At 50.4% G+C, this 26,464-nt stretch overlaps 1 protein-coding gene across 4 annotated transcripts in view; it reads right to left on the bottom strand.

Annotated features, from left to right (window-relative positions):
• The window catches only part of HIVEP3 (HIVEP zinc finger 3), a 251,827-nt gene extending 228,663 nt beyond the window's left edge, over positions 1-23,164 (bottom strand). For 3 of the 4 annotated variants that reach the window (XM_041417530.1, XM_041417529.1, XM_041417532.1), the window contains exon 1: positions 21,783-22,268. The gene's annotated coding sequence lies outside the window, so the exon portion shown is untranslated. Of the gene's footprint in view, positions 1-21,782; positions 22,269-23,028 lie in introns of those variants that run through there. The other variant, XM_041417531.1, reaches the window with a different exon arrangement.
• Positions 23,165-26,464: the final 3,300 nt, after the last annotated feature.

Genomic DNA, 26,464 nt, shown 5'->3' on the forward strand with positions numbered 1-26,464 from the left:
AGTTGTCCAGAGTGGCAGAAATGCCTTCATAAAACCAGAGGAATCAGCTTCTTCCCCAGCTTTTCCTTTTCAAGGTGTTCAACTTTTCACCAGATGCTAAAAATAAACCCGCAGCAGGAAAAAATAAATCAGTCATAAAACAAAATCAAAATAAATCATACTAAGGAAGATGAAAAGAACCCTGAGTCAGCACATAATCCTGAGGATATTCCATGATCTGAGGCGGGGGAGCAGGAATTCCTGACAAAAACAGGCTGGATCCTGCAAATCTTCACTCCTCTGATAATGTCACCTGCAGCTCCTGGTGCCAAATCCCGGGATTAGCTCGAGCTTGTTTCGGCAATCCCCCCTCCCAAAAAGTGTCAGAGCATCAATTCCAGGTATTTACTGCATTCGTTCTTTAAATGACGCACTTTGATCTCCGCCCTGATAAAGAGGGAGGAATTGAGGCTCGCCCAGAGCTGCCCGCAGCACAGAAAGTCAGGAATTGTGTGTTTGGCATCCCTCAATCCCTGATACTGAGCTGAAAACGGGATTCTTCAGCCTGGGAGAGAAGGGAGAGGCTCCAGCATCCAGCTCGTGGTCCAGCCTTCCCAAACTCTCCAAGTGCTGCGTCTTCTCTCATTTAAATAAAAAAAAAAAAAAAAAAAAAAAAAAAAAAAAAAAACCACAAACCAAAAAAAACCAAAACAAACAATTCTTACAATTACAATGGATATGTGTAAACTACATTGTATTTTTTTTAAAATGCAACTGGTGAAAAAGTGAAGGAGCTGAGCTCAGCTTTTGACTTAAGCAGAACTTAAAGGTAGCAGATTAAAAAGAGAATTTTCCTGTGGGCAGAGAGTGACAGGACAAGGTGGATGGTTTTAAATTAGAAGAAAAGGGATTCAGATGGGATATTGGGAAGGAATTGTTCCCTGGGAGGGTGAGGAGGGGCTGGGCTGGAATTGCCAGAGCAGCTGTGGCTGCCCCTGGGTCCCTGGCAGTGCCCAAGGCCAGGCTGGATGGGGCTGGGACAGTGGGAGTTGTCCCTGGGGGTGGCACTGGATAGCATATCAGGTCCTTCCAACCCAAATTATTCTATTATTCCATGATTCCTGCAGCAGTGGCAAGGAGGGCACAGAGGGGACCAATCCCTGCTGAGACCCCAGGATGGGACAGGAGCATTTCCAAGGTTTCCTGCAAGAGCCACATGGATTTGGCCCATCCAGAGGCTCCTGAAGTCAGAGCTCAGAGCAGAAGCTGGAAGGGATCTCCGTGTTATTCCTGAGGTAAACAAGGAAAATCAGCACCAAATCCCACATTTAATTATTCACTCTGCACGTTCCCTTCTCCCTCTGCCCCAGGGCCTCCACGGCTGGCTCAGGGAAGGTTTGCACCTCTGGGTTTGGCAAAGTTTGGGGGTGAGCAAAGATCTGACCAGAGCTACCCAGAGCAGCAGCCCCCATTCTACCCTTCCAGGAGGGAAACCCCAACAAGGAAATTCCAAATATAAAATAAAGAAATGGCCACACATCATCAGTTTGCAGCTCCTGCTCTGTGTTTAATAATTTCTGACAGGACAGCTTGGTCCTTGCAGCCAGGGCTGAGGAGGCAAAGCCCACACAGCTCTCAGCTGAAATTCTGGAACAAACGTGCTGAGAAAACTCCAGAATTAAGATCCTGATTAAAGACGTCCCCATGGAAAAGCAGCCTCCTTCTCCAAACACACTCCCAGCAGCTGTGGGGATCCGTGCCCCAGGACCCTCCCACTGCAGCCCCCGCTCGGGGCTCCCAGCGGCTCTGAAGTCATCAATAATTGTTTGTGTTTCGTGTCGCTTTGAGGGTTTTTACGGCGGATTTGGCAAATCCCAGATCCAGCTCTGTCATTATCCATTCCCTGGGAGCTCCAAGCCGGGGCTGGCCCTCATTAGGCCGAGGTGATGGGCTCTTAATCTCCTCTGGGTAAGGAAATTGCTCTGCTCGCCTCTCTGCAATCACCGCTCGTCACATTTATCCTCATTAGAATTCATCTCCCTGACCCGGGAATCCAGAATTTTGTCCTTGAGCAGCCGAGATTCCCCAGGGCTTCTCCTTCCATCCCCAGCCTCCCTTCCCCTCATTTCCCAGGGCTTCTCCTCCCATCCCCAGCCTCCCTTCCCAGTGTCCTGGCTGATTATCTCCTCAGGGAATCCCTCAAACTCTTTGAGATCAACAAAGAGACTCAACCCGCAGCTGGGTTGAGTGTTTGGGGCTCCTCTCCCATCTTTTCCTCATCCCTAATTCCCCATGAGCCTGTCTCTGCTCCCTTTGTTGGGAATTCTTCCGTGTGCCAGCACCAAACACTTCCAGGGATTTCTGAGAAATGTGCTGGAGAATCAGCTGTGTCCCTGAGCACTGGGGATGAGCCGGGTTTATTTCATCTTTAATTACGCCATTAATTAATAACCTGAGGGATGTCACTGAGACTTTTCACCTGAGCAGGGCCGGCCTTTGGCTGGCTCTACAGGAGGGATTAAAAAACCCACTGGAGAGACGATAAAAGTGTAAAATTCAAGCTTTGTCCTGGCAGCTGGATGGCCAAACCCGAATTTTAGGAAATAGTGAAGATTCTGTGAAATGTAGCAGTGGGAGGGGCAGGTGACAGAGGGATTGTCCCACTGGAATTCAGGAAGGGCAGCATCCCCCGAACAGCCTGGAATCCAGGGAATCTCAGCTTACACGGAGGTCTGGCAGCCCTAAAGCTCGTGGAACACCGTGGGAGCTGGCCCGGAGCCCGAACTGCTGCTCTGATGTCACACCCGGTCACGGGGCAGCGATGTCCCCTCAGTGGCACTCCTGCCTCCTCCAGCTGCATCCAAATCCAAGTTCCACGCAGGAGGAGGCTCCCAGACTTTTACAACACCTGTGAGAAGCCATTTACGGGTCTGTTGGAAATGACACAACTTCCAAAATGATATTTTAACTCATTTTATCAGGGATTTGTTTGTCTTCACCCTGGGGGAAGGGAATTGAATTTTTAAATTTATTTTTTTAAAGGTTCTGATCATCAGGCAAGTCCTGATAAGCTGAACATCAAATCCTGGAATCAGGGAGGCCCTTTTCCCTCAGCAGGCACTGAAATTTCCCTCAAAATTCCAGCAGGCACTGAAAGGGAAATGTACCCCTGCTCAAGGTCCTGACTGGTGGCTGCAGCTGGAAAAATGCCAGGGAGGGATTTCCTGGAGGTTCACAGCCCCAGATGTGCAGAGCTGGGGAAGAATAAGGATGCCCAGATAGGATTAGGACATCCAGATAGGGTATGGAGAAGGATACCCAGATGGGATTAGGGCATCCACATAGGGGATGGAGAAGGATACCCAGATAGGATAAGGATACCCAGACAGGATAAAGATAAGGATATCCAGATAGGATAAAGACATCCAGATAGGGTATGGATAAGGTTATCCTGGCAGAATAAGGATATCCAGATAGGATAAAGATATCCAGACTGAGTATGGATAAGAATATCCAGATAGGATTAGGATATCCACATAGGGTAAGTATACCCTGACAGGGTATGGATAAAGATATCCAGATAGGATAAGGATATCCAGGTAGGGTAAGGATATTCAGACAGGACAAGGATCTCCAGACTGGGTATGGATAAGGATATCCAGATGGGATAAGGGTACCCAGATAGGGTATGGACTAGGATATCCACATAGGATTAAGATATTCAGACAGGATAAGGATAAGGACATCCAGATAGGATAAAGATATCCAGGTAGGGTATGGACATTCAGATCGGGTATGGATATCCAGATAGGATAAGGATATCCAAAATGAGTATGGATAAGAATATCCAGACAGGATTAAGGGTATGGAAAAGGATATCCAGACAAGGGAAGGACAGCCAGACAGGCACAGACAGAAAGGAGCTGGTCCCACATGTGGAGGGGTAAATGCTCAGCCCCAAAACAAGAGCCACATGCCCTCAGCCAGGGATGAGCCTCCCACTTCCCAGGAAAACATGAATTGCAAAAAGCTTCAGCCTCTGCTCCTGCAGTACCAGCTCTAGTTCCTCAGGGGTTATCCCAAAATAAAAGAGCAGGATTTGTGCACCCAGCCGTGGTGTGAAAGGAGCTGCTGATGGATCAGCCACACAGGGAAAATGGGAGTTAGGGCTGCAGGTCCCAGCAATCCTACAGCAATTCCGGGAAAATGACACCTGAGCCCAGCAGGGCCAGAGGGGAATTCTGCTCAGCAGGGGGAGGCACATCCCAGGAGCGCTGGGAGCCAAGGAAAACACCTGGGGTGAAAGGAGAGTCTGGGACAGCCACACCTGGGACAGAGCCACAGCTGGGACAGAGCCACACCTGGGACAGCCACACCTGTGACACACCTGTGATAGCCACACCTGCCACAGCCACACCTGTGACAGAGCCACAGCTGGGACAGAGCCACACCTGTGACACAACTGGGACAGCCACACCTCTGACAAGACCACAGCTGGGACAGAGCCACACCTGAGCCAGGGCAGGGCCTCCAGCCAGGGAGGGGAGGAAAACCAAACCACCAAACAGCTCTGCCCGAACCAAGCACCCCCCAGCACAGCCCTTCCTCAGCACCGGTGGGCACTCTGGATTTATCCCGTATTTTTTCCCCATTTTTTATCCCCTATTTTCATCCCCTATTTTCATCCCGTGTTTTTATCCTGTGTTTTCACCCCGCGGGTCGGTTTTTGCAGCCACACTCCCGCAGGAGAGCGGAGCTGCCGGGGCTCTTTCGGGGCTGCCACACCCCGGAGGGATGCGGGATTTGCAGGGAGCCCCGGCGGGGCAGGCGCGGTCCCGGCCAACCAAACCCCAAAGGCTTCACGCCCAGCAGCCGCTTTGGTTTTGCAAATCACAGCTCAGGGCGCCGAAAAATCAAAATATGAATTTTTTTCAAGAAGAAAATTTTTAAAAACCCTTCAGGGAACAGTTTTGGGGAGGCCTCACTCAGGAGAGCATCTTGATGCAATTTGGAGGACAAAGCAGGAAATTACATTTTTAAAAAAATATATTAAAATTACAGAAATCGTCAATAAATTATAAAATCATTAATAAATTATAATAATATAAACAATATAAATATAATATTGTCTATAACACATTATACATATAATACATATAATGTATTAATTATTTCTGTATGTATATGTATATGTTCTGTATATTGTATGTATATGTATATAATACATTATACATACAAAACAAATAAAATACTGTTTGTAAATATTAAAAGAAGAAATCTAAATCTAAAAAATATAAATATAAATTCCCACCTGGTCTGAACACACCTTTCAGACACAACCACTTCTTCACCACCCCATGGGAATCTCTCTGTTACTCCCTCTTAATAACCAATATCTCTAAAAACTTTTTAGATGTTCCAGCAAAAAATTCAAAATTTTTGTGCTTCCCTTTCTTCCTGACTTCTACTTTGTAGATAAAATGTCTTTTTTATTATTTTGTATAAATAAATATAAATACACATAATTCTGCTCAGGTAGGTCATCACCTCATGAGAAAAAGGAGAAAAAAAATGGGATATGATGCAGAAGAGGCATTGGATAGATTCAGACTGGAAGACATTTAATAATCTAAAGAAAACACAGGTTTTTTTACTATTTAATTTTTTAAGTGCTATTCTCCACTAGCAAACGGTGTCCCAAAAGGAAAGGCCGGGGGCTCAGTGAGGTACCAGGAATCCTGCAGAATTTTCAGGAATAAGCAGCAATATTTGGAGTTACAGGACATGGGAGGATGTCCCAGCAGGGATGGAAAAGCAGTGGGAGGTTACGAGAAAGACGCCCAGAAAATAAAAGCTTTAAAAGGAACATTTTTAATAAAAATCCACATTAAAAGCATATTTATGAGTATGGATGAAAACCTTTTACTCAGAATTTGAGGTTTTCAGGGAACTGAGCTATTTTGTACTTTTACTGTTCTCTAGGAAATGTCCTGACCAAACCCACGGGATTTTATTGCTGTTCCCCTTTTCCATCCTTCCTCACAATCCTGCTTTTTGTTTCCTTGTGACCCTTTCCTGTTTTGTTTCATTTTGTTATTACTTTTTTTTCCTTTTTTACGCATTCTGGCTTCTTGTTCCAGTTTTATTTTATGGGAGGAACTTTCCTGGGAGCTCTGCTGCAGCATCAGCACTTTTCCATGAAAACTTTGGAGCAGAGCAGGAGGAGGAGGAGGGATGGAGGAGGGATGGATCCTCCTGGGATTGGTGTTCCCAGCTCCTCCAGCAGCTCCCTGGGACAGCCCAGGTGTCTCCTGGAACAGCTCCACAGGTTTGGACATGGAGGAAAAGGAGTTTGGGGTGATGATGCCTCAGGTTTTAACTTCTCTATTTTTCAGGTTCTGTGCTGCTTCAGTGTGTGGGTCTGGGATTCATATTATGGGATGGTGAGCTCTGCACAGAGCAGGGAGACAAAACAATTCCTGCTCTAGCTGGGGACCAAGGACAAATGACCCAAATCTCAGGCCCAAGAGCACAAACACCGTGGGCTGGAGAGAGAAAAACAAGCAGGATGGGACTGCATGGGCTAAAGCTGGAATTGGACACTGAACTGCAATGTGCACATGGAGCAGAGCTGATCCCAGGGAGAGACCCCGTGAGCACTCGTGCATTTTGGGACCATTTGGGTTCATCTTGGGTGCAGCCCTGGCTGGGCTCTTGTGCTGCCCAAGGTGGATCCATGGAGGAGATCCTTTTAATAAATCCCTGCTTTATTCTTTAACTCAGTCTGGTCTCTGTTCTAGGGCAGCCTTTCCAAGGCATCAGTGATCCTGGGAATGTTCTGCCTTCCCACTTCCCTGCTCTGAGGTGTCCCTGTGCAGGGTCAGCCCCACATCCCAAAGACCCTTCCCAGCTTTCCAGGGAGTCTGAAGGAGCCCCGGGGCTGCTGAGCACCCAGGGGAAGGAGGCTCTGGAGTTTTACTCCGAGCTGAGATCAATCCCTCATTAATCCCCTCCCAAACCCACAACAAACTCTTGGCTGCCAGCGCCCTGTGTGCTTTCCAAACCCTCCCAGCCCCCCCTAAACCCTGACTGATTTTAGGGAGCTGCAAAGCTCCTTCCCACACCCTGCAGCACCTGCATGGGGCTGGAGCACCCCATCCACCACAGGCAGCTCCTGACACGGAGCAGATCCCGGAATATTCCCAGCTGGAAGGCACTCAGGGGATCACCAAGCTCAGCTCTGCAGTTCAGCCCCAGGAAGGTGCAAACTGTGGGATGCCAGCACTGGGAGCAGGAAAACATCCAGGAAGGTGATGAAGAGCAGCCTGACCTGAGAGAATTCAGAGCTTGGCAGGCTGAAGGAAAGCAATTCCCTCTAAAGGAGCGCTCACCTCCGGTGTTATGAATAACAAATTCATTTATCAGGGGATTAAAATGCAGGAGCCCAGAACTCATTAAGGGCTCCACTGTGAATAACCCGAGTGACTGATCCAGTCTGGGAATCTGGAAATGAAACTGGAAATCTCCCCTCTGTTATCCAACCTCCCTTGCAAATTCAAACAGTTAAAATCCTAAAATTCTATTTCCTTGGGATGTCAGAGATCCGAGTCTGTCTGTTCCATGGGTACACAGGAGAGATGGGAAGGAGCTGTTCCCAATGCATGGAGATCCCAGCTCGGCTCCAGGTCAGCCTTTCCCACTAGAACTGCCACATTTTCCCATCCATCCATGGGTGTCCATCCATCCCCAGCATCATGGGCAGCAGGAATAGTGGGATTCTGTCCCTCTGCCCCGCTCAGGTGATTCCTCACCTGCTGAGCTCAGAATTCCAACACCAGCAGCACCTGGAGCTGCTGGAGAGAGCCCAGAGGAATCCAGGGAGCTGCTGCAGGGCTGGAGCCCCTCTGGAGCCAGGCTGGGAGAGCTGGGGGTGCTCCCCTGGAGAGGAGAAGGCTCCAGGGAGAGCTCAGAGCCCTTGCAGGGCCTGAAGGGGCTCCAGGAGAGCTGCAGAGGGACTGGGGAGAAGGATGGAGGGACAGGACACAGGGAATGGCTCCCACTGCCAGAGGGCAGGGCTGGATGGGATCTTGGCAATTGGGAATTGTTCTTTGGCAGGCTGGGGAGGGGCTGGGCTGGAATTGCCAGAGCAGCTGTGGCTGCCCCTGGATCCCTGGCAGTGCCCAAGGCCAGGCTGGACAGTGGGGCTGGGAGCACCTGGGACACTGGGAGGGCACCTGTCCCAAGGCAGGGATGGAATGGGATCAGCTTTAAAGTCTCTTCAATCCCAAACTTTTTTGTATTTCCATGGTTTTCCCCTCCTGTTCACCTGTGTCTGTCCCAATGCAGGAACAGAGCAGAGACCTACAGCTCAGTTCTGGATTTTAAGCACCACCTCAAACCCCTCCTGCTCCAGCATCAATTCCCTTTCCCAGGGTGCTCAATATAAACACAAATCCCACAGCACCAAAACCAGGAGTGAGACTGGGGGAAAATCCTAGCCCAGGCTTGTTCTCTGTCCCAGGAGTTTGGGTGATGGGGAGCAGAAATTCCCAGGAGATAAATCCCATCCCAGATTCCAGCAGGAATTCCCAGGAGTACAAATCCCATTCTAGAATCTAAATCCCATCCCAGAGTCCAAATCCTAGCCCAGATTACAGCAGGAATTCTCTGGGGTACCAATCCCATCCCAGATTCCAGCAGGAATTCCCCTGAGGATAAATCCCATCCCAGATTCCAGCAGCAGGAAAATGCCTGAGGTCCTTTTCCCAGCTGAGAAATTCCAAGTGGAAATTTTCCCTGATTGTTTTTCCTTTCAACTTTGGGGGATTTTATCTCCTGGAGAAAATATTCCAGGGGCTGCTGCTCCGTCAGCTCCCAGAAATTGCCTCTGTGGGAACAACTCAGCTCTCCAAGTGAATGAAACTCCTTCTGGTTTAATTCAGGAATAAACCAAACTCTTCAAATCTCTGAGCCTGAATTAATCCTGATTTTCCATCTCCAAATAAATAGAAGGATCAGATCCCACGGGGGGATGTGGAGTGAGGAGTGGGCAGAAATCCCCTCAGCCTGGACTCCTTCCCCCATTTATTCCCTTTTTTAACGGGTTTTAATTAAGGCACCACATTGAAGGTGGGATTTTCAAAGCTCTAAAAGTGGTTTAGGAGAATCCAGACTGCACAGGGCAGCCCAGGTGCTGAAAATCCTCACCTGGAGGAACAAAATCCAACTTTTCCTGCAAATCAGCTTCAGATTTATCCAAATAACCCAAAGGTCCAGGAATGAGAGATGACCCTGAGCTGAGCATGAGGGCAGGGTTAAGGTTACAAATTCAGATTTTCCTGCTTTGTTTACAGTCAAACTTCCAAATAAACATCCAAAATGTAGAAAGAAATCCCAAAATTCCCTGATTTTCTGTCTCCCAACCAGGAGTGGCTGGGCAGAGTCACCCAGTGGTGACAACAAAATCACCCAAATAAAATAATCAACCAAATCTGGCCAAATTCTCCCCTAAAGCTGCAGATCTCTTTAAGGTATTTAAAATAATCTAAGTCTTTCTATTGGCACAAGCTGTTTAAAATGATCTCAGGCTTTAGCTGGGTTTAAGCTGCTTATGCAGCTTTAAAGGTTTTAAAAGGGTTTAGCCTGGGAAAAACCCATTTCCCAAAAAGCAGAGTGGGGTTGTTGGGTGGGAGCTTGGCTCTGCCATTTCGTGGGGCTTGGAACGGAAAAAACATCCAGGAATCAAATATTTGACTTAAAGTCAGAGTTAGTCAGGATCAAGGTACAAATACTGAGTTTAGAGGGGATTTGGGCTGGCCTAAGTGGGAGAGGAGTGGCAGAACAGAGGCAAAACACCAAGAGCTCACTGAAAAAAGAAAGGAATCCCATTTTAAAATTACTCAAAAACTTAATCCAACAATTCCACCTTGTTAAGAAGGCAAAATTCCAGTACATAAACCCAAGAAATTCCAAATAAATCCCATCCCAGATTCCAGCAGGAATTCCCCTGGGGAAAAATCCCAAAAGAAATTTTACTTTCCTCTCCTCCTTCCCAGTTTTTAATCCCCAAAACACAGCATCACTTCTCATGCATTTTTTAAGGATTCCAGCCCAAAGTGGGGATCTGAAATCCAAGGTGGTGCTGGAAAAGCTCAAACCAGACCCCACTAACGACACAGGCACTGCTTGGAACAAAACCTCCCTGTTCCAGGGGGTCCTGGAGCAGAAGAGGGCCAGGAAGGCCCTTCCAGGATGGAATCCTCCCCGATCAGGTGGAATTTTTGCCAGGACCATGCACAAACCCCCTGCCGCCTCCAACTTTCCACCCCGCTGAGCTGCACAGTTCACAGATTCAAGAGAATTTTGATTTTTCAGGGCCTTCCTGGCAGTTCCAAACATCCCTCAAGATGCCAGGGCACATTTTCCCAGGAATTCTGTGCCCTGCTGCAGCCCTGGGGGACACAGAAAGGGGGATCTGCCTCTGGAATGCCAGATGTGACACTGGAAGGGAGGTTTGGAGTCCCCACACGTGCAGGTGTCCAAGGAGTACCTGGGTGTTGCTCTGGGCTGGTGGCATGGTGAGGATTGATGGTCCTGGGGGGCTTTTCCAACCTCAGTGATTCCAAAATTCCATCCTAAGGAGCTGTAAGGGCTCCAGAGCTTGGGCTCAGCCCAAAGCTTTGATCCCACCTCTCCTGTGGGACGAGGACAAAGCTGGGCCTGGAGTCCCAAAGCAGGGGCAGAGTCAGAGCCCTGGGGAGCCTGAATTCCATCCTGAAACCCTGGGAAATCAGGGAAATGCTCCTGGCTGAGGGTCACCTTTTATCAGCAGTGCCCATGCCACATTTCATCCATTTGGCTCCTCAGAACACTGATATTTCCCATTTTCGTGGGGAAGAGATGGTCCCATCCCTCCCCCACTGAACTTCCATCCTTCCCTCCCTGAATTCCCATCCCAAAACCCTGGGAAATCAGGGAAACTCTTCCGGCTGAGGGCAACACCTTTTCCAAAAAAACATTTAATTCCCTTTAGCCCTTGGAACACTGAAATTCCCAGATTCCCTGGAAAGGAAAAGTCCCATCCCTCCCGCCTTGAATTCCCATCCCAAAACCTTGGGAAATCAGGGAAACACTCCTGGCTGTGGGTGCACTTTTTATCAACAGTGGCAACATCATATTTAATTCCTTTTAGCTCTTCAGAACACTGAAAATTCCACCTTTCCTGAGGAGGGAATAGTCCCATCCCTCCCTCATTGAACTTCCATCCCTCCCTCCCTGAATTCCCATCCCAAAACACTGCAAAATCAGGGAAACGCTCCAGGCTGAAGGCAACACCTTTCCCCCCACACATTTAATTCCCTTTAAGACTTGGAATAGTGACATTTCCAGTTTCTCTGGGGAGGGGACAGTCCCATCCCTCCCTCAATGAACTTCCATCCCTCCCTCCCTGAATTCCCACTCCAAAACACTGGAAAATCAGGGAAACGCTCCTGGCTGAGGGCAACACCTTTTATCGACACATTTAATTCCCTTCAACCCTTAGAGCACTGAAATTCCCGGTTTCCCTGGGAAGGGACGATCCCATCCCTCCCTCCCTGAATTTCCATCCCTCCCTCCCTGAATTCCCATCCCAAAACACTGCAAAATCAGGGAAACGCTCCTGGCTGAGTGCAACACCTTTTCCCCACACATTTAATTCCCTTTAGCCCTTAAAGCACCACAATTTCCAGTTTCCCTGGGTTGGGGACGGTCCCATCCCTCCCTCCCTCCCACCCCGCAGCAAACGGATGCAAACTGGGACAAAGAACCTTTTTTCCCCCTTTTTTTGGGCTCTCAGCGCAGCAGAGCCCCGCTCTGCTCTCATTTACACAAAGATAAAGGCAGCGCATCTGGCCGTGTGGCAGAAGTCTTTAATTACACGCCGGAGCTTATCTTAAATATCTATTTATTGCCACGAGATTGCAGCTTCGCCGATCAACAGCCCGCAGACAAAGGGAGGTTGTGATTGCACATTCAACCTCCAGCTCTTATTCCCACTCTGGAATGCTTCACTTCGCAACTTTCTGGGATATTCGCATCCTCTCCCCCCTCCTCCACCTTTGCTCCCCACTGCCGAGTTCATTTTAGGGTTTTTCAGCCAGGAAAGTTGGTCCATAATGAAGATTTTTATGGGTTTTTGTGCTAAAATGCAGTTTTGGGCTGGGGGTGGGCTCCTGCAGAGAGGTCAAGACCCTGAGCAGCTTTTACAGTGGCAAAATCCAAATTGATTGGGGGAAAAAATGGATAAATATGGACAGAAATAGCAACACGAGCAACAGGAACCTGGTATGGGCAGGGAGCTGGGAAATCACCCTTGGAATTCTCAGTTTTGTTCAGAACAGGCTGCTCAGGGAAGGATTCAGGCCTTAAAATGCACCCAAATCCCAAAATAAAGCTGGGATAACAATGGATATGGGGCTAATTGCAGCTTTCTTGTGTTCCTCCTGATCTAGATATTATCCTACAATTTGGAAAATCTTCCCAAGGGATAAAATCCCACCAGGAGCAGCATTGGGAAGTGCTCAGCCCAGGAGCTGATGGGCCCAGGAGGGCCCAGGCTCCCAAAATTCCTGCATCCCAAAATTCCTGCATCCTAGAATCCCTGTATCCCAAAACTCCTGCAGCCCAAAACTCCTGTGGCAAAAGGAATATCAGCCCTGCCTCCCATTGCTGGAGTTTTTGTGCAGTTTTATTCCATTTTGATGCATTCCTGCACCCTGGAGGGGCTGAATTCCAGCTGGATTCGATATTTTGGGAATTTGGGCACTTCCTGGGGGCTGCCCAGGTGATTTTTCCATGACTCCTTTGAGTTCTGAGGTTAATCCCATTATCCTAAGGCCTGTTATTGATATCCTCCACCCTTGGGATGTTGGAATTGGAGCATGGAATTGCAAGAGGAGGGAAAGGAGCTGTTCCTGCAGCCCCCCATGGCACTGGGCCCCAAAGAACTTTTTGCCAAAAAGGCATTTGCAGCTCTGGGTTCACCCAAACCCCACAGTAACCATATACAAGTGGCATTTCCTACTTTGATGCCACACAAACCCCACACAAGTGGCATTTCCTGTTCTAGTCCCACATAAATCCCATACAAATGGGTTTTATTATATTCCCTGTTCTGGTGCCATGTGAACCCCACACAAACCCCACACAAACCCCATACAAATGGCATTTCCTGCTCTGGTTCCACACAAACTCCACACAAACCCCACACAAACCCCACACAAGTCCCACAGAACTGGCATTTGCTGCTCTGGTCCCACAAAGGCTCAAAACTGCATTTTAGCATAAAACCCCCACAAGTGGCGTTTCCTGCTCTAGGCCCACACAAACCCCATACAAATGGCATTTGCAGCCCTCGTGTCACACAAACCCCACACAAATCCCACACAAACTCCACACAAGTGGAATTTCCTGCCACAGACCCACACAAACCCCATACGAATGGCATTTACAGCTTTGGTTCCAAACAAACTCCACACAAACCCCACTCAAGCCCCATACAAACCCCATACAACCGGTATTTGGGGCCTTTGGTGCCACACAAACCCCACACACATGGAATTTCCTGTTCTAGTCCCAAATAAATCCCATACAAATGGCATTTCTTACTCTGATCCCACATAAACCCTGCACAAACCCTACTCAAACCCCACAGAAATGGCATTTGCAGCTCTGGTCCCACTGTAACCCCACACAAACCCCCACAAACCCCATACAAACGGTATTTGGGGCCTTTGGTGCAGCAAAAACCCCACACAAATGGAATTTCCTGTTCTAGTCCCACATAAACCCCACACAAATGGCATTTGCAGCTCTGGTCCCACTCTAACCCCACAGAATTGGCATTTGCAGCCCTGGGGTCACTCAAACCCACTCAAACCCCACATAAACCCACACAAACCCCACTCAAACCCCACATAAACCCACACAAACTCCACTCAAACCCACACAAACCCACTCAAGCCCCATTCAAACCCACTCAAACCCCACTCAAACCCACTCAAACCCCACTCAAACCCCACACAAACCCCACTCAAACCCACACAAACCCACTCAAGCCCCACTCAAACCCCACACAAACCCCACTCAAACCCACTCAAACCCACTCAAACCCACTCAAACCCCACTCAAACCCCACTCAAACCCACACAAACCCCACACAAACCCCAATCAAACCCCACACAAACCCACTCAAACCCCAAACAAACCCACTCAAACCCCACTCACACCCACTCAAACCCACTGAAACCCACACAAACCCACTCCAACCCCACTCAAACCCCATTAAAACCCACCCCAACCCCCACTCAAACTCACTCAAACCCACTCAAACCCAGTCCAACCCCACTCAAACCCCATTAAAACCCACCCCAACCCCCACTCAAACTCACTCAAACCCACTCAAACCCAGTCCAACCCCACTCAAACCCCATTAAAACCCACCCCAACCCCCACTCAAACTCACTCAAACCCACTCAAACCCAGTCCAACCCCACTCAAACCCCATTAAAACCCACCCCAACCCCCACTCAAACTCACTCAAACCCACTCAAACCCAGTCCAACCCCACTCAAACCCCATTAAAACCCACCCCAACCCCCACTCAAACTCACTCAAACCCACTCAAACCCAGTCCAACCCCACTCAAACCCCCCCATACCCCACACAAACCCACGCAAACCCCACTCAAACCCCATTTCGTGCAGAGGTGCCAGGGAGGATCAGCCCAGGGACATTTTTCCCTCACAGGCAAACCCAAACCCAGCCCCAAGGTTCCTTCTCCTCCTGCCCCAAAGACAGAAACCCTGGGGAGCATCTCCCACCCTGCCCCGGGGAATTGTGTCCCTGGATTCCCTTCAGGGATGGGGGAACAAAAATAATTCCCCTTCTGCAATTTAGGAACAAAACTTCCAATAGGATTTTTGCCTCCAGCTCCTCCTGACCCCACAAAGGCAAATTAAATCCCACTAATGATGGATCCAGCTTAATTAGGAGTGAAATAATTTCATTTTTGCCCCCGCTGAGAAGCACCTTTTGCTCTCACCATCAACCTAAACAGGTTCAACACCACAAAAATGCCAATTTGTTTGGCTAAAACAGCAATATCTTTATAATTACCTGGTTTATTTGTTTAAACTTGCAGTTCTTGCTCTCCTGTCCCCCCCATGCCCTTCCTCTAACCCATAAATATTTCCCTTCCTTCCCCTTCCAGCTACCAGATTTTTGTTATTCCCTGCACAGAATTCCTCTCCAATTAATTAATTCAAGTTATAATCAATCAAATATCACCATGTCCATGGGGACATTCCTGCTGCACAGGAGAATTCCTTCCTTGCCCCAAATTCCCTGCAGCAAGGAGTTTTTTGGGTTTTTTTTTTCAGGAAAAATCCGGCCAAACTGCTTTGGAGCAGCCCTTCAAAACAAAGCAAGTTGTTTGTCTCGGCAATTTGCACTCTCCCATGAAATTCCCTCTGATGCCAGAAGTGCAGGAAACAAAAAAAAATTCAAAATATGAGCCCAAGCTACCAAAACTCGGGTGAAATTAATATCCCTGCAAATGCAGGGACTCTGAAAAGCAACGCAGAGGCAGGTAAAGGATGAGAGAGATAAGGATAAATTTATTTTCGTGGATTGAAACACAAAGGGGAATTGGCTGTGGAGGTCTGGAAATGCTGAGATGTTTTGGGGGGATGGTTGGGGGTTACAGGGATTGGGATGGGGATGGTGAAGCTGAGTCCTTCCTAAGAACCTGCTCTTCTGCACTTAAAATTCCCTCTAAAATCCAATTTTGGTTATTTCAGACCTCCTGGACCTTTTGTTTGGGTTGGACTCAATGGCTTTGAAAGTCTCTTCCTATCTGGTCATTCTGTAAATTCTGTGGATTTCCCAATCCATCCACCAGGAACAAATCAATGCAGGAGCACCCATGGGATTATAAAATCTGCTTTAGCTCTCAAAGCAGCTAAAAAAGCAGCAGGGAAGTTGTGTTTGGATCCGAGGTGCTTTTCCAAGGCCCCTGAGCTCACCCCTGACATCACCACGAACTTTTCTCATCCCTCCTTTACTCATTGCTCAATTCTGGGCTCGCTGATCCCAGAGCATCCCTGCTTACATCAGGATTTGCTCACTGCTGCTTCCTGCAGCCCCCAAATCCCCAAATCCCATCCCTGAGGCAGCAGCAGCCCCGGAGCCTTCCCCCAGGGAGGCAGGAGATGATCCAGCCATCCGTGGGTATCTCCTCCCCTGGATTTTATTGTCCCAGCTCCTTCCCAAGCTGCCATCTGTGAGGAACAGATTCTGCAGCACAGAAATCTGGGCTGCTCCAGGGGTGGAAAATGCACAGGAAGGGCTGGAACCCCATGGGATCCTCCTGTGGGATCCTCCTGTGTCAGGAGATGATCCAGCCATCCATGGGTATCTCCCCCCCTGGATTTTATTTTCCCAGTTCCTTCCCAAGGTCCCACAGAGAAGCCAGGGAGGGACCGATTGTGCAGCACTGACATCTGGGCTGTTTCAGGACTGGGAATTCTGCTGGAATCCCATGGGATCCCTGTGGGATTCTCCTCTCCCAGCTGCAGGGAGTGGGGTCAGGGCCTCGTGGGACACAGCAGCACGGCCAGGCTGGGAGCAGCTCCTGGGGACCATCCCAGCAGCAATTCCTGGGGCTCCCTGGGGATTCCAGCAGCATCCCAGAGCCCCCCAAGAGCCCAAACTGTCCCAGGCTGGTTAAATGATCCCATTATTCCATTCCAGGTGTGACATTCCCCTTGAAACAGCCCCAGTCCCCCTGGGCACCCACAGCCCTGGGACTTCTCCAGCCCCATTTGGCTCCACAGCAAAATGTTCTTCCCCTACAGCATTTTCCAGAGCCTTCCCAGCAAAGAATGATCTAAAACAAAAAAAACAACCCCAAAACCCCAGTGAGTGCTGCTGTCTGCAGTTGGGGCTTAGAGTCAGAACTTATTATTTGTATTTTCAATCTGCCAGGGACTCCCACTGAGAGCTCGGCCAGGAGGCTCCCCCTCCTCCCTCCTCCCTGTTTCCCACACAGGAGGAAAAGTAAAGATGCAGAAAGGTTAAAAAGGAACAAAAAACGCCATGCTGGTCCCCCCCATCCCCCCGCCAGGAGCAAGAGCAAATCCCTGACTTAGGGAGCTGCAATGTTTCCATTCTTGGCATGAAAAAGTTTCAGAGCTTTTTAAAGAACTAAAGGGAGAGATGTGGCCTGTGGATCCTGAGAGCCCTGCTGCAGGAAGGGCAGGAATGTGGTGAAAATGTGTAAATATGGGTCAGGAATATGGGTAAATATGGATTGAGAGTATGGGTAAATATGGGTCAGGAACAGGGGTAAAAATGGCTCAGGAATATGGGTAAGAATGGGTAAATATGGGTCCAAATATGGGTAAAAATGGGAAAATATGGGTCAGGAATATGAGTAAAAATGGGCAAATATTGGGATCAAGGGTATGGGTAAAAATGGGTTCAAAATATGGGTCAAGAATATGGGTAGATATGGGTAAATATGGGTCAGGAATATGGAGAAATATGGGTAGATATGGGTCAGGAATAGGGGGAAATATGGGTAAAAATGGGTCAAGACTATGGGCAAATATGGGTCCAAAACACGGCCAAATATGGGTAGCAAGCACCAGATGTCTAAGTTATTTTGGAAAATCCCCTTCAGGTATCACCACACACCTTTAAACAGGGAAATAAATCAGGGAGCTGGGCTCACCATTTCCATACTATCCCATGTTATTCCCAAGCTATCCCACGTTATTCCCATCCTATCCCACATTATTCCTGTGCTATCCCAGATTGTTCCTATAATATCCCAGATTATTCCTATAATAACGTGCTATCCCATGTTATTCCCATGCTGTCCCATGTTATCCCACATTATTCCCACGGTATCCCACATTATTCCCATGCCATCCCACACTATTCCCATGCTATCCCATACTATTCCTGTGCTACCCCACGTTATTCCCGTGCCATCCCATATTATCCCCATGCTATCCCACGTTATTTCCATTTTATCCCACATTATCCCCATGTTATCCCATATTATTCCTGTGCTATGCCATGTTATTCCCATGCTAGCCCACGTTATCCATCTGCATGAACTGAGCCAGCAGCAGACATTGAGCAGACATTGAGAAAAAAAGAGTTTTTTAACCCCAAACTAATGCAGAGCAGTTTGTGCTCCCACCAGCACCAGGCAGACAGATTCCCCCAATGCCGGCCCTATTAGAAATATGGGGTTTAGGTCAATGGGGAATTCCTGTTCTCCTGTTCATCCCCCCCTCACCAGCTCCACATCCTGAGCACAGAGAAAATTCTGGGAATTTTATCCAGGTGGAAATGCAGGATTAGAGTGCACCTGAGGAGGAGGAGGAGCAGGAGGCAGCTGTTCAGCACTCTGACCCTGGCTCCTCCAGGGCTCCACAAAACCCTTTGGCCCATCAGCCACTCTCCAAATTCCCAGGAAATCTCCCCATTCCCATGGAACTGCCACGGCCATTCCCAGGAACAGCCAAGATGCTGGAGAGACCTTTGGAGGCCCTGGCTTGGTGTGCTGTGGGTGTTTACAGGAGTTTTACGACTGTTTCAAGGAAAATAATGACCAGAATCCTTTCCATGCCAGATGAGCTGGGCTGCAGTGCCTGGGACAAAACCAGTTTTATTTCTCTTTCTCAGTGGGGGTGGAATTATAAAAGTCATGAGGATGCAGGGCCACAAATTCCCACTGGTCCTCCAGTGTCACAGAGACCTCAGAGCAGCTCCTGGCAGGGCTCAGGTGCCACCACCTCTGCTGAGAAGCATCCTGGGACTGAAACAGCTTAATTTCCTGTTCTCAGGAGGGATGAAATTATAAAAAACATAAAGATGCAGGGCCACCAAGTCTCATTGGTCCTCAGGTGTCACAGAGGCCTCAGAGCAGCTCCTGGCAGGGCTCAGGTGCCACCACCTGTGCTGAGAGCTCTGGGACAAACCCCACTGCGTCCTGCCCCAATGGCTGGACCAGGGTTTGGGTTGTGCACGAAGATGTTCATGGCCCTAGAGGCAGCACAGGAACCAAAACTTGACACAGGAGACACTTTAATAGGGGAAACAACACCAACTTCCATAGGGGAAACACCAACTTCCATAGGGGAAATATCTCCATAGGGAAAACATCACCTTCCATAGGGGAAACACCAATATCCATAGGAGAAATACCAACATCCATAGGGGAAACACCAACGTCCATAGGGGAAACACCAACGTCCATAGGGGAAATGCCACCTTCAATAAGGAAAACACCTCCATAGGGAAAACACCACCTTCCATAGGGAAAACACCACCTCCCATAGGGGAAACACCAGTGTCCATAGGGAAAACACCACCTCCCATAGGGGAAACACCAATGTCCATAGGAGAAATACCAAAGTCCATAGGAGAAACACCACCTCCCATAGGGGAAACACCAACTTCCAGAGGGGAAATACAAAATGCCATAGGGGAAATACAAACTTCCATAGGGGAAATGCCATCTCCCATAAGGAAAACATCTCCATATGGATAACACCACCTCCCACAGGAAGAACACCTTCCGTCCTCTCCCCCTCAGCCACCACTCACTCGGGCTTTCTTCACATCCCAAAGGTTTCCCTGAGCACAGCGAGTGCTGGGCGAGGGGAGGAGCAGCACCCGGCACTGCCAGGACAGATCCGAGCGCTCCAGCTGAGCCAGAGGGGGAGGGAATAAAGCCAGACACCCCCCCCCCCCCCCCCCCCCCCCGCCCCCGCCCCGCCGCGAGCGGAGGGCGCAAAAGTTGCGCCGAGCGCCGCGGGGCCCGATCCGCGGGCGGGAGGGTGGCGGGGGGGACAGGCGACACGCGCGGGACAAGTTTGCGGGTGTCCGTGTGGGGGGACACGCGCACGGTCCCCCGGCTGGGGCGGCCTCCGCGGGTGCGGAGGGCGCTCCCCACCCTCCCCCGGGGGCGGGGGGGGGGGGGAAAAAACCCCCCCCCCCCCCCCCCCCCCCCCACCATGTTCTGGTACAGCTCAGAGGATTTGCAATCTCCAAAAGAAAATATTTTAAAAAGTAGCATTGGGCAAACTCCGTTACTGGCACGGCGAGAAGTGAATCCTGCAGGAGCAGCAGCTGTCTCGGCACAGGGAACACGAGGTTTTGGGAAAAATCCATGTTCTCACATCCCAAAGCCCGAGGCTGGGGCTTTCCAGCAGCCACTAGCACCTGGATTTGTCTTTTAGAGCAGCAGGGCAGGGGACACGAGGTGCTGCCAGCCCTCACCCAGCCCAAACCTGGAGCAGAGGAAGATTCCCATCCTGCTGCCTCCAGAACACATTTTAATCCTATTTTCCTGCACACACACCCCGTATCAAATTCTTAATTAAAAATCATCTGCTTTTGGAATGGGGGAGGGATGGACAGACCAGGCTGCACATTGAGTTTTGGGTACTTTTCCTCTGTCAGGTCAGACATTCCCAAGTTCTCTCTGGAGGAAGCTTCAAGGGGCTATTTATATAAAATAAATATTTTGTTTCACGTGCTGCCCACCCTCAACTCGCACAACTCATCAGGGGAAACTTTTCTTGCAGATCCTTTCCTGAATGCTCAGGCAAAACCCCTGCAAATATCCTGCGTGCACAGCCAGAACAGAAATATGTAACACTTAAACACGCTGAAATATAAACACAAACTTTCAGACAAAGGGCTAATCCCTGCCCTCGGAGGCTCCCACAGCCCGAGGAGCTGGATCATCCCAAGGAGGGCTGGATTTGGCCCTTGGAGAGGCCACTGCAGTCCCTGCTGCAAGCCCGGGCTTGGGAGCACGGCACAAAACCCGGCCAGAGCCGCGGGCAGGTACCGCAAGAGGCTGCGGATGCCTCCACCTGCCTCCGACACCGGGAAAAACTCGGGCTTCCCAAAGGACAAACCCCGCAGGCTGATCCCCGAATGCCACAGCCAAATAAAACCAAGCAGGAGGAGGAAAAAAACCCAACCGCAGCGCTTTGTGCAGGGACCCAGCCACCAGCAGCGACCTCGCTGCTGAAACGAGCTTTGGAATCTTATTTTATTTGTTTAATGTGGGTATTTCTCTCCGCGCTGGAGCATCGGGGAGCAGCCGCAGGCAGCGGCGAGGGAAGGGATGGAAGCGGCGCAGGCCCCGGGCTCCGGCTCCGGCGGGGCCCCGGGAGGACGCGGCTGTCCCCGCAGCAACACGTCCCCGAGCCCGTGTCCCTCCGCACGCCCCTGGCCGGCTGGCACGTCCCTGTCACACCCCGCGGTCGCCTCCCACCGCCCCCAGCGCTGCCTCCCACCAGCCAGCGCCAATTCATCGCCTCCTCCTCCTCCTCCTCCTCCTCCTCCCCGCACGGTGGGAGAAAATGAAGTTGCTGTCAAGCGACGATAAATTCATGCGACAGCCAGGGCTAATTAAGCGGCAAAGTAGCTGCGAGCGTGGCGGGGCCGCGGCTCCGGGCTGGGCTCGGTGACAGCGCCGGGCTCGCCGCGGGCTCGGGGCGCTCGCCCAGCGCGGAGGTGGCCGCGGCCACCCCCGGTGGGGACGCGGGGACGCGGGCTGGGGACGCCAAGCTGGCACCTTTGGGGAGAAAAAATGGAATCTGGCCGGCCGGCTGGGCACCCGCAGCCAGCCAGGGAGGGAGGGAAGGAAGGAAGGGCGAGAGAGAAAAAATCCCAAAGATCCACGCAGAGAACAACAGCAAAAAAATAGCGACAAAAGCCCCCGTGCCTACCTTTGCCGGGGGCCAGCGGGCAGATCCCGGAGCGCTTGGGGTCGGTGGCTGTTCCCTTCTTTATGAAATGTTCGGCTCAGCCGGTGCTATTTGCATTCTTTCATTAGCACCTGTTTCAAGTAAGGAAGGAGAAAGCTCATTGCGAGATCAGCTTCCTCTCCGAATAAATTATTAAAAAATTAAAAAAAAAAATAGACAGATGCACGCTGCCAAATAATTATTACGCTATTAAAAATCAAAAAAATACCACATGGATATTAAAGCCCAAAGTAGGCAGTTTAATAATGGGAGGTCTTGCAGGTTGTGAGCATGCTCCAGCCGGAACAAATCCTTCCTCTGTTATTCCTCTGAATAAAAATAAACCACGATCAAGAAACCCAAACGGAAGCTTCCTCCTAGAATCCCTGCTGCTGAAAAATATGTAATAAATTCAGCCCGAAGACGCAGACTCTAATCAGCAGCTGTTTTCTGGATCCAAAGCCAGCCAAAGCCTCTCTTGTCTTTTCCCACTATGAGTCGAGGCCTTTTTGAAAAGGGTTTTAACCTTTTAAAGACACAGCGCACCAATTATCACTTCTGGAGGACTGTCACTCACGGCGCAGGGAAATTAATAAAGAGACAGCGGTGGCACAGTCGGAGCACGGGGAGGTGTGGTTTGCCCTCCCAGGGTTGCCTCGGGAATATTATTGTATGATTATTATTTTTAATCGGACCCCCTCCCCTTCGGGGAAATAATAATAATAATAAAGTGCGAACTCGCCAGCCGGCTCTGGGATAAATGCAAAGTCATTATAAAAAGGAGCAGCTGCTGGATGCCATTCCCGGAGTTCTGCCGTGGCTCCTTAGTGGGGTTAAATTTGTTGCGAGTGAATTTTTCGGGATTAACAGCTTCCAGCCCGGCCGGAGCTGGGAGAGGGTTAACGCCAGGCACAGAGCAGCTCTGTCAAGTGCTTCCCATCAAACTGAGGACCAGGCTGCGAAGTTTGAACCGAACAGCTCTGGCACGGCAACACCGCGTCCTTCCAGGGCTGGCATTCCGGGTTTTCACCAAACTCGACCGAACCCCCCCCAGAAAAGTTCAGCCCTCCGCTAAGCAGCGCCGGTGGCCCCGTGTGTGGCACAGCTCGCCGGGGACAGCGCCGAGCCATCAGCTCTGGAGGGGGACAGGACAGATCCCCCCAAAGCTGCGCGTCCCCAGGCCCCAGGGCAGCGTCCCCCGGCCGTGGTGCCACCGTGCCCGGCCCACCTGGGTGGCGGTGGCATCCTCCTGGTCAGTGCTCGGGGCCATCCCCGGGGTGCTGCGGCTCCTCCGGCCGCGCTCGCCTCCGGCCAGGCTGTGCGCAGCCCCCGGCATGCGAGCCGGCGGCTCTCCCGCCCTCTCCCCCTCCTCCTCCTCCTCCTGAAAATCATCATATTTCATGTGTGGCTGCTCCAGCCCCGCCAATTGGCTGGGCACGGGCGGGCGGAAATGTCAGCAGCAGCCCAGCATCGCTGCCCGCCCGCGGCCGCCCCGAGCCCCCCGGGACCACCGGGTCCCCGCGGCTGCGAGCACCGCCGGGGCCGCGGGGCCGGCCCTGCCGGGGCGGGGAGAAGGGATTTGGGCGCTCGCCGAGGGTTCTCTGCCACTCCGGGTCGGCTTCGGAGGGATGGAGCTGGCAGCAGCTTGACCTTGAGCCGCGCGGGTGCGGAGGCTGCCGGCGAGGAGCGCTTTTCTGCGGCCGGGGGGGATCCGGAACATCTGCTGCGCTCCGGGAGCCGCCTGCCCGGGCACTGCGCGGTGCCGGGGCTGCTCGGAGGGGTTAGCCCTGAGAAACGGAGCATTCCTGGCGCTTCCACCCATTTTCAAGGCATTTGTTCGCAGCTTGCTCCTTACTTCCAGAGCTTTCCAACAAGATCAGTATCAGAATTTTCTTTATTTTTTCGATAGCTGGGATTTGGAAATAGGGGCTTGCCTGAAGCTCCCCTGAAGTGTCCGAGGCCAGGTTTGACAGGGATTTGAGCGTCCTGGGACAGTGGAAGGTGTCTCTGCCCAAGGAATGGAACAGGATGGGGCTTGAAGGTCCCTCCCAACCCAAACCAGTTTGGGATTCTGTGATTCCACCTCCAGCTCAAGTGGGAAGACAGCCCAAGACTTCTCCTCATCTGACCATTTTCCTTCTCCAAGCAGGTGAGGAAAAAGAAAATAATTCCAAAAATCCTTTGGAAACGAAGCAATGGAATGGCAGAATGGAATATTCCTGAGGAAAACCTGCAGGCATCTACCTGCCCTGCAAACACCTGCAAATGGAAGGGGAACACCAGGGACAATGGAAAATGTTCTCCTGAGGAACAATGAAGCCACTTCTACCTGCTGGGCTCTCCAGGAGTGCAAGGAACAGGGGGAGGATGACAGCCAAAAGCCAACTTTTATTTCCTGTCTGCTTACACAGGATTAAAAAAAAAATTTGCATTGTCACAGAAACTAAAGAGGATTTGAGCGCTGCATTTGTGGCACAAATCAGCTTAGGGAACCTGAAGTTCTCTGCTGATTGGGAGAAAACTCCATGGGAAATGGGCAACAGATTGGATGGAAGACTGGAAGCTCCAAAGCTTCCTTATGTGGCCATGGGAGAGCAGCCTGGAGCCCAAAGCTCATCAGCAGGTGGATCCTCCTGCAAGGGGAGCCTGGTGGTCACCACTGCCACCACCTCCAGTGTCCCCCAGGTCCAGGCAGTGCTGTGGCACAGCAGAGCCCATCACCACTGTGTGTCACTGTAGGCATTGAAACCAGAGTGGAGAAATGAGAGAATCGGGCTGCTGAGCAAAAACAACCCCACTGAGCAAAAAACAACCTCACTGAGCAAAATCAACCCCAATGAGCAAACAACAACCCCACTGACCAAAAAAAAACAACCTGACTGAGCAAAATCAACCCCACTGAGAAAAAAAAATCCAAAAAACCAAAACCCACTGAGCTCTTCACACTGCTCTTCCTCTCCCAAATTCCAAGAGGAATTACAAAACCAGACATTCCATCATCTACCCCAGCCTGGGCTTCACTGATGGTCTGAGGGTGTGCAAGGTGCCATCCAGGAGAACCTGGGGGAACTGGTGGAGATATTGGGGTGGCTTCACCACATTGGCATTGGGCTCCCACCTATGGCACCCATGGGAGCCCAGATCCCTAGGTGCCACCAGGCCTTGGTGGCCTTCGTGGGCCTCAGCCCACAGCCACAAGTGACAAAAAGAGCTGTGGGAGTTAGTGGAAGTGTCACAAGGTGGCATCTAAACCCCTGAATGGCTGCTGGGAAAAGCAGAGTGACCATCAGCCCGTAACTGGGCAGCCAGAGTGACCATCAGCCCATAAATGGGCAGCCAGAGTGACCACCACCTCATAACTGGGCAGAGTGACCATTATCCCATAACTGGGCAACCAGAGTGACCATCAGCCCATAAATGGGGAACCACAGTGACCATCACCCATAACTGGGCAGTCAGAGTAACCATCAGCCCATAATTGGGCAGCCAGAGCTGGTGTGAGCAGGAGCACACAATCTCCAACTTTCTGCCCAAAATAAATCCACCCCAATGCCCAGAACAAATCCCGCCCATAATTGGGCAGCCAGAGCTGGTGTGAGCAGGAGCACACACAATCTCCAACTTCCTGCCCAAAATAAATCCACCCCAGTGCCCAGAACAAATCCAGGAGATCTGAACGAGGAGATTTCCTTTGGGAAATTGGACCATGAGAGTGGTGGCTCTGCAGCCTCACTGAGCCTTGTCACCAGCCAGGAGCTCCTCCAGGGTCCCGATTTGGAGACCTTGTCCCTCCTAACTGAGCCAAGCCCAGATCTTGTTCATCCCCTGTGAAAATTCAGAGGTAAGGACCAAAATGGGGTGGGAGTTCACAGAGCTAAGCTCTGCCAGGTCTGCTCTTCGTTTTTCTCTCCCAGACCATCACCATCCTGTCCTTCTCCACCAAAGGGATGGATGGGAGGTGTTGAACAATTCCTCTCCTCCCTTAGGGTCCTTGAAGCTTCCCTCTGACCCCACACTATTTTTAGGATTTTCTTTCTGAATAAAAACCAAAACTCACAGATTAGAATTTGGGGCACCAGACTCACCCCTGGAAAGAGAAATTAATAAATGCATCCCCAAACCAAGCCGGTAATTAGTGTTTAGTTCTTTTCCACACTTTCCCTGGACAGCTCAGCCTTGTTCATTTTGTTTGAGGGTGGCCCAGTCCAACAAGGGGAAATAAAAATCACTGAGCAAACCAGAGCCCATGTGGTACCAGCCTCTCTTTTTTGGTACAACCCTCTGTCCTTTTCCTTTTTCCTGCTATTCCTTCCAGGGCTGGGCACTTTCTGTGACAGCAAACTGCATCCCAGACATGTGCCTGGGATTCCCATTCCATCATCTGCCCTGATTTTAAGAATGCAGATCCCTAAGCTCATCTGCACACCCAAATGAACATTTATTAACTGACTGAAGAAGAGCAAACCTCTGCAAATATTTACGTTATTGCTTCTGTGTTCCAAAGTTGCCATCTGATAGCAAAGGATGGGTAAATCAAATTCAAATTTCAGATTAGAAAACTGGGAGTTTAGGAAAGTTTTTCCTTTGAATTTTCCCTGAGCCCACAACCTTTTCAGATCAGACACATTTTTGACCAAAAAGCGATGTACAAACTGCCTTTATGA

This window comes from Onychostruthus taczanowskii, unplaced genomic scaffold (assembly GCF_017590055.1).
Source record: "Onychostruthus taczanowskii isolate IOZ18803 unplaced genomic scaffold, ASM1759005v1 scaffold56, whole genome shotgun sequence".
Lineage (NCBI taxonomy): Eukaryota > Metazoa > Chordata > Aves > Passeriformes > Passeridae > Onychostruthus > Onychostruthus taczanowskii.